This window comes from Meleagris gallopavo, chromosome 16 (assembly GCF_905368555.1).
Source record: "Meleagris gallopavo chromosome 16, MGAL_WU_HG_1.1, whole genome shotgun sequence".
NCBI lineage: Eukaryota > Metazoa > Chordata > Aves > Galliformes > Phasianidae > Meleagris > Meleagris gallopavo.
The window spans coordinates 15145257-15157285 of NC_139419.1; the positions used below are offsets into that span (position 1 = coordinate 15145257).

Genomic DNA, 12029 nt, shown 5'->3' on the forward strand with positions numbered 1-12029 from the left:
TCAGAATGGGGGAGGCACAGAGGGAGGGGGATCAAAATGGGGGAACTGGGGGGGGGGGAACGGGGAGAGGGTTTGACGCCGGGAGTGACACAGAGGGCCGGGGGGGTGCGGGCGATCAGCGGCGGGGGGGGGAGAGGGCAGCCAAACGCACGGGGTGGGAGAGGGGGGGAGACGCGGGGAGCCGCCCCTGCCGAGGGGAAGCCCCGAGCGCCACAGAGCCCCCGGGGGGCCCAGGCGGAGGGGCACTGGCCCCCCCGGCACCCGAACCCCGCCCCGCTGCCCCCCAAACGCCCACCTGGAGAAGCCGAGGCGCCGCTCAAAGCCCCGGCGCTGCCCCGCACCACATCCAAACCCCCGCCGCCTCGCGTCGCAGAGTGATGACGTCACTCGGGGGGGAGGGCGCGGCGACGGAGCCCCGGAGGGGCGCTGAGGCGCTGGCGCTATGGAGACGCCCCCACGCATGCGCTGTCGCCGCGTGGACGGAAAGGACGGGGGGCGCGCCGTCGCCTTTGCGACGCCATTGAACAGCACCGCTCTGGCGGGACCTGCGTTGAGACTCACGCTGTTTTGGGCTTCCCAGAAGGGCTTTCCCCAGGCTGCTTCCCAGTCCCGAAACTTCTTTAAAGAAAGGCGCACATCCCTGTCCAGTTCTCTGTGTCCCGGCTCCTGCAGTGACATCGCTGACAGCTTTCTCCTCCGAGGAAGCACCGAGCAGCAGCTCGTCCCCCGGGGCTCCTCGCATGGGCTGTGAGGAGAGCACGGCCCGGACCAGGGCTTGAGGAACACCCTCACCTCACTGCTCCCCGCGTTCTGCAGTCCCCCAGGTCCTGAGAGCTGCGCGGGACTCACCGGGCAGCAGGGCGTGGTGCAGGGGATGCAGAGAGAACCCAGGGTGCTCAGCAGACTTGCGGGGGCAGGGGGTTCTCCTTCAGCATGGAGCCCGGGAAGGCTGGGGGACTGCGGTGTCTTTTCTGTCAGTTCTCATTCCAGTTCCCTCTTGTTTGCAGAGCCCTTCTGAGGGCCCCTGCTTCTCCTTGCGGCTTTGGGATCCTTGTGGGTGATTTTTGACTGGGAAACCCATTGTCGGGGTAACTGCAAATGCCTTGTCAAAAAGAAAAGGTCTCCTTTTGGAACCATCTCATCTGGCACGGCTCCCCGGGTTTTGGGGCCCAAATGTTTGTTTTTTCCTGTAAGTCAGGAAACCCTTCCTTTTTTTGCCTGTATTTTGTATTGTTTTTCACTTGTAGTTTTCCTCTTTTTCACCCCCTCTGCCATTGTTGTGTCCTTCTCTCCACCCCGGGTTTCGACTCCGAGCAGATTCCTGACCCAACCCCGGAAAGCTATGGGTGTGACATTTGCAGCGTGAGCTCCCTCTGCAAAATGAACTTTAGGGGGCTCCCAACCCCTCTGCTGACCGTATGAGAAATGCTCAAAGAGTAAAAGGCAAATTCTTTCTTTTTCCTCTTGGGAATCTGTAAACAGAATGGTTATTTTGACATCATCTTCCAGTGGCGAGGGTAGCCAAAACTTAGAAAAACACAGCACCACCCCCAGATCTGCCATGGCCGTGCTGGTGCTTGCTCTTATCTGTGCTTTTCCCTTAAAGGGCGCAGTTCTTTTTTATGGCCCCAGGCCCCGTGGGCTTCTTCTCCTCCCACAAAGCTGCTCAGCCAGGAGGAGGCACAGGCACGGACACGAGGCCACAGCAGCTCCCGTTGTGTCAGACAGCAGAGACGTTGGAGTGGAAGAAGGCCCCCCAGCTTTTCAGGGGGAATACACAGTCAGTTACTTTCCCTCCAAAAGGTGAAGAGAAATTTCTTTTTCAGCACCTAACATAATAACTTGGGGGGGGGGTTTTTCCATTATTAGAAACACAGAACTTGCTGAAACTAAGTTACCCTAATTGTGCCTGAGGGGTTTCAGCGAATTCCCACTCGCTTTGGAGGCCGAGGACTCAGCTCACACACAACTGCCCCGGGGGTCAGTTGACCCACAAAACGGGGCCGTTCCTTCCCGGGCAGGGAGGGAGACACGAGGTGTTCAAAGCCATCAGACGGGTGTCCTTGCCTGTTCTGGCTGCACCTGGGCACATCGGGACTTTCCAGATCTCAGGGCACGTGCCTGAAACCAATGTTGGGTTTCCCCTCAGCAGAGCTGTTGGACAGCCCCCTTGGCTCTAGAATTTAAAAATGGGGGTGAGATGAGGCCAATGATGTAAGAGTAAAAGATGCTTTGGGAAACTTTTATGGGTGCACAGTGCCTCAAAAAAAAATGACACCTCCCAGCTAAATAAAAGCTGTCCCTTAGATGCTGTGCTGTACAGCTGTGGGGCCACAGTGCTCCACGACCGCTATAAAGTGTCCTGATTAAAAAAAAAAAAAAAAAAAAAAACAGGGGCCGCCATCAGATGTCCTGGCTGAAAGGGTCTTCCAGAAAAAGAAAAAGGCAGCAGAACCTTTTGCTCACACTGCAGTACAGATGCCACAGGAGCAGAAACAAACTGGGAAACTCTGGTTTCCCCCGGGGAAGGCAAAACTGCACAGAGATGCACCAGCTGTGTTTGGCAGTGCCCTCCCACCCTCATATTTCCTGCTCCCCCTCCTCGTCCGATCCCACAGCTGAGCCGGGAGCTGCCCATCCCCGCAGAGCACCGTGAAAAGGTCTTCTGGGACCACCTCCCCTTCCTCTCCTGCAGCTGGGCGCGCAGCCTCGCCTCCTCCTCTGGCCGAGCTGCTGATCCCACGCGTCCCATCGGGATGCTCCTCTAACCCAGAGCCCCTTCCCACCCTGCCAAGAAAAAGCAAACCAACCCCCCGCCTCCGGCACGGCTCCGCAGCAGGGAACCCACACAGCTTCACGCCGCTCCCCTACACCCTGTCCTACCAAAGAGACCACAGGAGCACTAAACGGGAAAGGGGTACAAAACACAGCAGCGCCCCCTTGAAATTCAATTTGTGTTTTCGTTGTCAGGTTTATTACACCCCAAAGGTTGTCATAAAGTTCATGTAAAGGAGGATAAAATACAGGTGTTCTTTAAACAAAAGCAAAGAGGAAAGGCTGTTTTTCCCAATGAGAAGTACGATTCCAGAAAGCGACACCTACAGAAAACCCACAAGGATACCGGGGAAAAGGGAACAATGACTGTTACAAAACCAGTGGTACAAAAAGGGAATTTACGCCAGGGGTGTCTCACAGCCCAGTGATAGATTAACAACACTGGCTGCAAGCTGGGGTTTCCATTAAAAACGCAAATTCAAAACAACCGGGATTTCTAAGCTAAATGCACTTTTATGGGGGGGGTTTCTAAACGGTGCTGCAAAAGAGGGTGGCAACAAGGGGCAGAGCAAGGGGGGCTGTGCACAAAGGAAGCGATGCAAAGCCTCGTGCAAACCGGAGGGCTGGGGGGGGTGGCAGTCTACGGGGGCCAAAGAAACGGGGGGGGGGGCACAGGTAGGGGAAGCAGGAATGTTAACTGGTGGGGGGGGGAGGGGGAAGGCAACGGGGCTGAAGTGTGCGAAGGGGGACGGTGTGTTTGCACGGCAGGGGGAAGGCGGGCGGGCTGCACACGTGTTTTGTGTGTGTGTGGCACAGGGGGGGAGCAGAGTGCAGGGGCCAGGTCCTCCCTGGGCAACGTCATTTTTCAGCAACAGCAGGAGCATGGGGAGCACTGCCTCCAACCAAAGCAGATGCAGGATGGCAGCTCGGTGGGCCGAAGCTGCACAGTTTCCACTCCGAACCAGTAGAAGTGCAGCAGCTCGTGGATTGCCGCTGGACAAATGGGGCCGTGCGCTCCTTGTCAATCTCTAATTATGACTTTTTTTAATTTACTACGACCAAAGTTGGAGCGCCGAGTTTGGCGGCACTCGGAACGCTGCCCTGTGACGCCGCGCACTGCAGCCGCTGCCTCCTCTTCCTCTCAGTCCTTCAGCTGCAGCTTCTGCATCATCTCCACAAGGCTGTTTATTGCGGAGCGCTGGAAGGAAACCAGGCAAGTTTGATTTCCTCAAACACACAGCTGGGTGTTTTTCCCAGACATTGCTTTTTTTGGGATTCTGAAAAATCTTTCACGTCTGACACACGGAGGGAATGGGAAAAACAAGAGCCGGGCCCGTGCTCACCAAGGGCTCACCTCAGCAGAAGCCGCAGCTCTCATAGAAGCCTTCTTCAGTTGCACACTTCTCTCTTTTCGTTGTCTTCTTGCTATAAAGCAAGAATAAAACGGAATTCATTTTGTCAGCAGCAAAACGGGAGAAACAGGGGTACCATACAAACAGATGGGAAAAGCAGACAAAGGAATTGGGAAACCTCTCAGTGAATGACAGTTTCCCTGGAAAGGTGCAGAAAACCAGCATGGAGTTAACGGAAAGGGGGGGGGTCACACACTGTGGCACCTCACTGCCTTTGCAATTGGTAGCCTTCAACTCTTTTCCCCTCTCCGAAGAGAGAAGGAAAAAACAAAGCAAACCTCTGCAACTTCATCGTGCTTGATAAGGGAAGCACCCACTCTACAGTGCGGGTTCCACAGCACCTGCCTACCTCTTAGCTTGGAGCTCCGTGCTGCAGCAGGCCCAGGCTGTGCTGCTGGACCGGGAAAGCTGTCCCCCCCCTGACCCCTCGCTCTTTTTTTGGCAGGGAACTGCGCTGCTGTTTGCTGCTCTTCTTCCAACCCCTTGCGTTTTTCCCCAGCCCGGGACTTGGAGACAGAGCGGGGGCACACTGCAAGGGAAGGGCTTCCCCCTGAACTGGGACCCGCTGCTAAAGGAAGCCCTCCAGCCTGGAGACGAGCTCTCTCAAAAAGGACTTTCTGCACCGCTTTTGCGTAGATCTGTAAATTGGGCTCAGCACCTCTCTCTGGCAAAAAAGGAAAAACAAGAAGATAAAACAAGAGTGCAATACTACTTCCACCCTGCAAAAGGGGCCAAAACGCTAGCGCATCTCATCTGGAGTGTTAACGGTAACGGAACTGATGATCGGGGGTGAACTGTGGGTTTGTATTTAAAATCAGCACAGGGAAAGTCTGTAAATCCCGGGGATTAAAACCCCAAGCAGCACACCATGAAAACAGGCCCGGAGAACAGACAAAAAGCCTGGGTAAAAAAACAGTGCACCAAACCCAGATGCCTGTGTTGACCCTGTACCTCTCATGGGTGCCATGCCATGGTCTGTAGCTCCCTCCTGCCTTTCTGCAAGGCTGCGTTTCAGAGGAAGGCCACTGGCATCAGCTTCTGACAGAAAGGAAACAAGAAAGACATAAATAGAATCTCTTTGGAGAAAAACTTTAGCACAGTCAGACACAAATTTCTGGTCTTCAAGCATAGTTTCTTCCAGTGCCTTTTTTCTGATCCAACACTGTCCCATTTCTGCAGTCAACACAGATCTGCAGCATCCTTTCCTCCCTCCTCCATCACACACCCGCCTTGCATGCAGCCCCTTTTAGGGGCAGTTACCCACCCCACAGCTCACAAGAGCTTCTTACCTTTGCAGGCTTGCCGTTCCCCCCCTTGCCCAGCCCAATTCCACGGACGCGAAAGCTCCGTCCCTACAACAAAATACAATTTGCTGATTTAGCAAAAACCAGTAGCCTGTAGAAGGATTGTCCTGTCAGCCCAAATCCACCCCCAAAACAACAAAAAATTCTCATTCTTGCTCAGGTGCCAGCAGAAGAACTCCAGCCTGCCTGACACCTCTACATTCGGCAGAGCAGGGGTACTACACCAAACAAAACGCTATCAAGTGCAAAAGTTGAGACACGTTTTTTGGCTCAAAAAGGAATTCACTCAACTCTAAGCATTTTAATGCAGACTTCTGCTTCACTCCTGCCACTAACTGCCGCGGTGGGCCTCTCCAACGCTTCTGCAGTGGCTTCCTTGGCATCCCCTGCAGCACTGCACCTCAGAAGTAATACCCCAAATTCATTCCTCCATCCTTCATGACAGAGGACTGAAAAAACTCACTTTTGCGTGGCAGTAAGGACGCTCTGTTCCCTCTGCTTCCCTCTGTGCGCTGCAGGGCGCAGCTGGATTCCTGGCAGCCTCCTGCCTGCTGCTCCCAAACACGGGGAACCGCGCGGCGCTGCTTCTGAGGAGAGAAAGGAATAAACGTCGGTGGGGACGGGCAGCCAAGGTTTGCACAGAGCTTCCAGGTCGTGCCAGAGATATATTATCAAACCGCTGAGAGATTAATTATCACTAAGGGAAAATACAGCCTAACCCATGTCCAGTCATTAGCCCGTGCTGTCAGCAGTGAGCGCAAAATCCAACTGGTTCCTGAGGTCACAAAGCACCAGCAGGGCTCCTCCGGCTCCACCTCTTCCCTTAAAAATGAGAAAAAAGAAGAAACATCACACAAAAGACCCCCAGCCATACCTTTCTTCTCACAGAGCAGGAATTGGAACCATCCCCTTGCGGGAACATGATGGCTGAAGTGTCAGAGGAAGCCCGGGGTCTCAGGTTTCTCACCACAGGAACCTCCCTCGCTCCGGGAAGGAGCTGGCTTCACTCGTTCTTAAACCGCCTTGATCCCCGAGTTCTCCTTTTGGACAGGAACCCTACAAAATGTCCCAAAAAGTAAAAAAACAAGAGGGAAAAGCATTTTCCCAACTTTCTTCTGCCATGCAATGACATCTCTTGAGCAGGGCAAAGCTTGGAAATCAGCTGCTTGCAACAAATGCCCGCCCATCACTAGCTGCAGCTTGTGTCTGACTGCCATGGCTCCTGTCAGCAAGTGCCCCAGGTCCCCTTTTCCCCCCTCCCAAATGTGCTGACCGTCCGCGTCCCCAGCTGAGCACCTGGCTCTCTGACGTGACTTCAGCACGGGTTGCTTAAACACCTTCTGGGGAAAGCACACCAAGCAATGCAAGGAGCAGTGAGGCACAAGTTGCACTCTATAAGTCTGCGCTCTGCTTCCTTTTTTAGGTCTGACATGAAGATGGGGCCCGGCAGCAATTTTGCAGGTGAGGAATGCCTTTTCATCATCCCACTGAAAAATGGGATGGAATCTCAACAAGAACCCATTTTCCCGGGGGCCCGCCATTCAAAAGGGCACCGCTGGAGCTGGAAACTCCTCCCCAACCCCGCTTTTCTGCTAACACACCTCCCAGCAACCACCCAGCACCAAACCCAGCTCACCTGGTCACTGCTCAGCCCAAGCTGTGCCCAGCTCACACACCCGCCGCAGCGGTGCTTCCAGTGGGCTCTCACAAGGTAATCTCTCAAGAAAAGCACAGAGCTTAGTCTCCGTGTGCAGCACGCTCACCAGAGCACCAGCTCTGCTCACAAGCTGTGGGAAAAACGCCTCCAGCCCCGCAACGATTGTGACCCCTCAGTGATGCCCGCACCCCTTCTGTGCTTTCCATCATAAACAAAGGGAGCGTCCACCTCCTAGATCCAAATTTTAGGAAGCCAACACCAGGGTCACCCGTGGGGTGAATGGGTTAATTTAATGGGGGTTAAATTAAGCAAAGCAACAGCAAAGTGAAAATGACTCTCATGCAGCCCAATAAAAACGCAATATGGCCTCGCAGTGGTCAGTGGAGTCCCAGAGGAACTTGTAGGAACTGTGAGGAGTGCACAGCAGTATGGACCAAAAAAATCCCGTATGGCTAAGTAACAACCACTAAGGGCCAGTATGGCCCCACAGCCGTCAAAGGAGTCCCATAGGAATCAGCAGAAACAAACAGGAAGGCACACCTGTGTCCCAGGGCCGGAGCTGGCCTCTGCCTCTGGCTTTGGGCCCCAGGCCTGGTGCCGGCCTCTCCGGCTGTGGCTAAGCTTTTAGGACCTGGGGCAGTGCAGGCCTCTCCGCTGTGGCTTTGTCTTTAGGCCCTCGGCTGGTTCCGGCCTCTCTGGCCGTGCTTCGGGCCCGGGGGCTGGTGCCAGCCTTTCAGCACTTGGCTTTGGGCCCCAGGGCCGGTCCCACCCCGTCGGGCTGTAGATGTGGCTTTAAGCCCCGGCTCTGGTGCGGGCCTCTGGGGCTCTAATGTGGCTTTAGGGCCCAGGGCTGGTGCTGGGCCTCCTGCTGGAGCTTCAGACTTCAGGGCCGGCACCGGCCTCTCAGGCTGGGGCTTTGGGCCCAAACCTGGTGCTGGCTCCTTGTGTTGTGGCTTCGGGTTTAGGCCCAGGACCCGTGCCAGCCTCTCTGGCTGGGGCTGTGGCTTTAATCCCCGGGGTAAATGCTGGCCACTCAGGCTGTTGCTTCAGGTCCCATGGCAAGTGCCCGTGTGCCAGCCTCTCAAACTGGGGCTGTGCCTTTAAGCTCTTGGACTGGTTCCACCTTTTTGGGCTCTGGCCCAAATTCACCAGGGCTGGTACCATATTTTAAGAAAACAACATGAGGGCCACCCAAATGCGTTTTCTAAAATAACAAAAAAGAAAAATTTAAATGACTTTTGGGTAACCAGCCTGGGTCATCCTCTCGCTAAACAACCGCATAACAAAACCCAAGAGATGTTGCCCCTAGGCTTGGATGTGGGCTTCCAAGCAATCAGCAAGCATTTGGATGGGAAAGTCCCCGGTTTTTGTGAGAACAGACAAGTCCATCTTAAAAAGCCATTTTGGCAAAGGCAGAATAGCTTTGTTTTTGGGCTGCAGCACTCCGAGGCCGGTGCTGCTCAAACTCCTGGCCTCCATTTCCTCCTGGGCACCCATACGTGCTCTGAGTCTCCTGCAGCTATCTGCAGGGTTTTTGGCTTCCTGCTGAGGAGCTCCTCGTGTTCTTCTGCAATTCCCCCCCCAACATCACTACTGCCTCCTCTGTAACCGAACTGGGAGATGCTTCAGAGCCCTTTAGCCTCCTTTTCCTTCCTCCCATCAGCAGCTGCTCCTGCACGGACCTTCATTCACACTGGAATGCCGTCCACTTCTAGCGCCAGCTGACCTGCGAGACAGAGAAAGGAAACGTGGGATCAGCACAAATGCAAAAGCCCAAGGCTGTGCCACCACCACGTACTGCACCCTTGGGAAGTCAGCTGCAACTGCCACTGATTAAATTAACTGTAACTGTCAGAATTAAAACAGGCACCACTGTAAATTAAGCTGACTCACATCACAGACAGAAGCTGGAGAGCTCTCGTGGCCCAAAAATCAGGGCTGTAGAATTTAAGGTTCCTCTAAGCTTTAAAACAAGAAGAAAGACAAGGTTAAATGCAAAACATCAGCTCTTCCTGCAGAGCAAATCGCACAGCTGTAGGGACCACCTGAGAGGTGACAGATCAGAAAGGGCAACCTTTCAACGTGAACACAGGGACAAGCCCCTCTCCTCTTCTGGGCCTTTGTGCGCAGTGAGGATTTCCCCCAAGAGCCCCCCAGGCTGCTGCTGTCTGCAGCTTTTGGGCCCTTCCACCTACTGGACGCTGTGCCCACAGGTCATTCTGCTTTGGGAAAAGCCTGCTGGGTTAACTCCAAACCCAGGTCACAGGCCCCCCTAATCCAGCCGGTTTGTCTGGAAGGGCTCAGAAACCGCGCAGGGGATCCTTTCTGCTGGTGTTTCCCTCCGGGGAAGAACCTCCACTCTCAGAGCAGCAGCCAAGAGCTGGAAGGCAGAAAAAGCTCCCAATCCCCATGGATGTGGCTGTCTCAAAAAACAACAGCTGCCTGCTCTTTGGCAGGGGGATGCTCACCCAGCAAACCCCCCACCCAGCAGATGCCTTTCCTAAACCCCAGAACTGTCCCCAATTTGTGCAGCCCTTGGATTTCATTTCCAAACCCAGCTCACCTAAATTCCCGCCATTTTTTCTGAGTTAGTCCCCTTGTATCCCCACACAGGGCTGCAGCTCAAGAGGTCAACACAGCAGAAATAACACAAAAATCAACTGGAAAACACATCTCAAAGCCCAGAAGAGCCAACTCTCCGACCTTGGGGACAACTCACCAACCAAGAGCCAGGCCTGGCAAACCTGGCCGAACTGAGCATGGGGGGAGGGGCTGCAATCATACCAGAAGTGTCCACTTCAATTTCAGCTCCTTGTAGAGAGGAACATCAAACAGTAACAGGGGTGAATGAGTTCATTCACAAGCTGCAAAATGATTTTGTTCTTTTTTTAAAAAAGCATGCGTGCCGAGTCAAAAAGGTAACAGCAGGAGTTAATATCAATGGAAGACGTTCCTCTTCCAACGCCTCATCCCCCCCCCCCAGCTCTCCTTGCCTCACCTTTACCCCAGCTCCTGGAAGATCCCCAAACAACTTCAGTCAGCTCTCAAACCCAAAGGACTCCTTTCACATTACTCCATTAATAAAAAAATTCAGACTCGTTCCATGCACTCAAACTGACCGAGCATTGGTATCACAATCACTCTTAACACAGGGAAGCCCCCAAACCCTGAGGATTTCTTTTCCCCTCCACTACCAGGTTCTTCTTAGCACACAGGATTTCTCCTGCTGCTATCAAACAAAGCCAGCTTTACAAAGCAACCAGCCACCGAGGACTCAAAAAGCAAAGCCTGATCCCCAAAGCACACCTGAACTTCACAAGCACACCTGAGCGGGCTCCCTGGCTGATGATAATTTTCAGGTATTTTATGAGCTAGCTGAGAAGAAACATTTTTTTATGTTGGCCTGATTACGGGGTTTTTTCAAAAGCCTTCCCTGCGGGCCTCGCTCTGCTCCCCCCTACCCACCCAGAGCCTTACAATTCCTTTTCATGGTCAAGGATTAAAGGCCACTCTCAAAAGCTTCTAACAACCCCTGCCCAAAGACCAACATTTCCACAGCCATCCTTCTCATTTGAGTCCAGAAAACAAATCCACAGCACAGTCTTTCTGAACTACCATCATATCAGTACCTTTTCGGGTGGTAGAAAGCCCCACCAAATAGTCCATCAGGTACATTCTGGCACATCTCCCATAAAAAAAAGCACTATTCAAACACCTGTTTTTCAAGAAAATAAAAACCTACGGTAAGCAGCAACGAAAGGGTTTAATTTTAAATCTTCCAGTAGGGGAAGTGTTGATATCCACTTTCCTGAAAACACAAACACGGTCCCAGCTGCCAAAGCCCTTCTCCCATAGCACAAGCAGACTGAACCAACATTAAAGAGCACCCAAATTCCCTCCTGAAATACCGGAACCCACAGCTCCCCTTCAGAGCTCCATAGCTTACCGGTGTTTCACACTGATGCGCCCTCCCCAAAGTTTCGTAGGTGTCAAAGAAGGCCTGCAAAGGGCAAGAGGGGGCAGCCAGAGGACAGTAAAGAGGCCCTGACCCCTGTCTTACATCTGTGCCTCCCCTTTGGGTCTGCTCAAGATCTGCCTTCTTCCTCACCCTCTCCGCAAGGCTGCGTTTCCCGGGAAGGCCTCTGCCATCAGCCTCTTGCACAGAGAAAACTAAAAACATTTGAAGAGCATGGGACTGGAGGAAGACCTTAGCTAAAAAAACCACCACCTTCACGTTTTCAAGCGTCGTTTTTTAAATTTGCCTTTCCCCTCTGAAATGTTGTTCTTTTCCCCCAGCCAACACAAACTGCAGTGCACTTTCCTCCCCTTTCCTCCATCAAACACACCCTTTCATAAAGCCCTATTCAGATGAAAGTACCTAAACTACAGCTCACAGCGTTCGTACCCACACAGGTTTCCCGTTCCCCCCTTTTTCAGTAAGATTAAATAAAACCCCACCCTCCACCCCTAAAACAAAGTGAAATTTTTCCTTGTCACAAAAACCGGTCGCCAATAAAACCCTCGCCCTGTTCCCCCCACTCAGCAAAAATCCCTCAAAAGCACTATTTTTACAGCCCAAACTAGCTCCTTCTTCAACTGCACTGCGCTTACAGAAAGTGTTAATGCTCTCTTTTCCCCTGATTTCAGCAAATAAACCCAGGTCTACCCGGCAGCTCTACATTGCTCAGAGCAAAACTGCACGAGGACACAAAACGCTACCAGGTGCGTAAGCTGATGAACACACTTCACTCCTGGGTTTCACAGCTAAGGTTTTAAGCACCTTCACACTGTTCGGCCCCTCCAGGGACTTCACACAGCTTTAATTACCACCATTTAGACACAGACTCATAGCACTGCACACCCCCCAAAGGCCCCTGTCGG

The 12029-nt window shown here is 53.2% G+C and overlaps 1 long non-coding RNA gene across 1 annotated transcript; it reads right to left on the minus strand.

Annotated features, from left to right (window-relative positions):
* Positions 1 to 8456: 8456 nt before the first annotated feature.
* Positions 8457 to 11154, minus strand: LOC146543286 (uncharacterized). Its single transcript, XR_014886802.1, has 3 exons — positions 11095 to 11154; positions 9042 to 9111; positions 8457 to 8874 (listed from the first exon to the last, which is right to left on the minus strand). It is a non-coding gene; the product is annotated as an uncharacterized LOC146543286 (long non-coding RNA).
* Between the last annotated feature and the right edge of the window lie 875 nt (positions 11155 to 12029).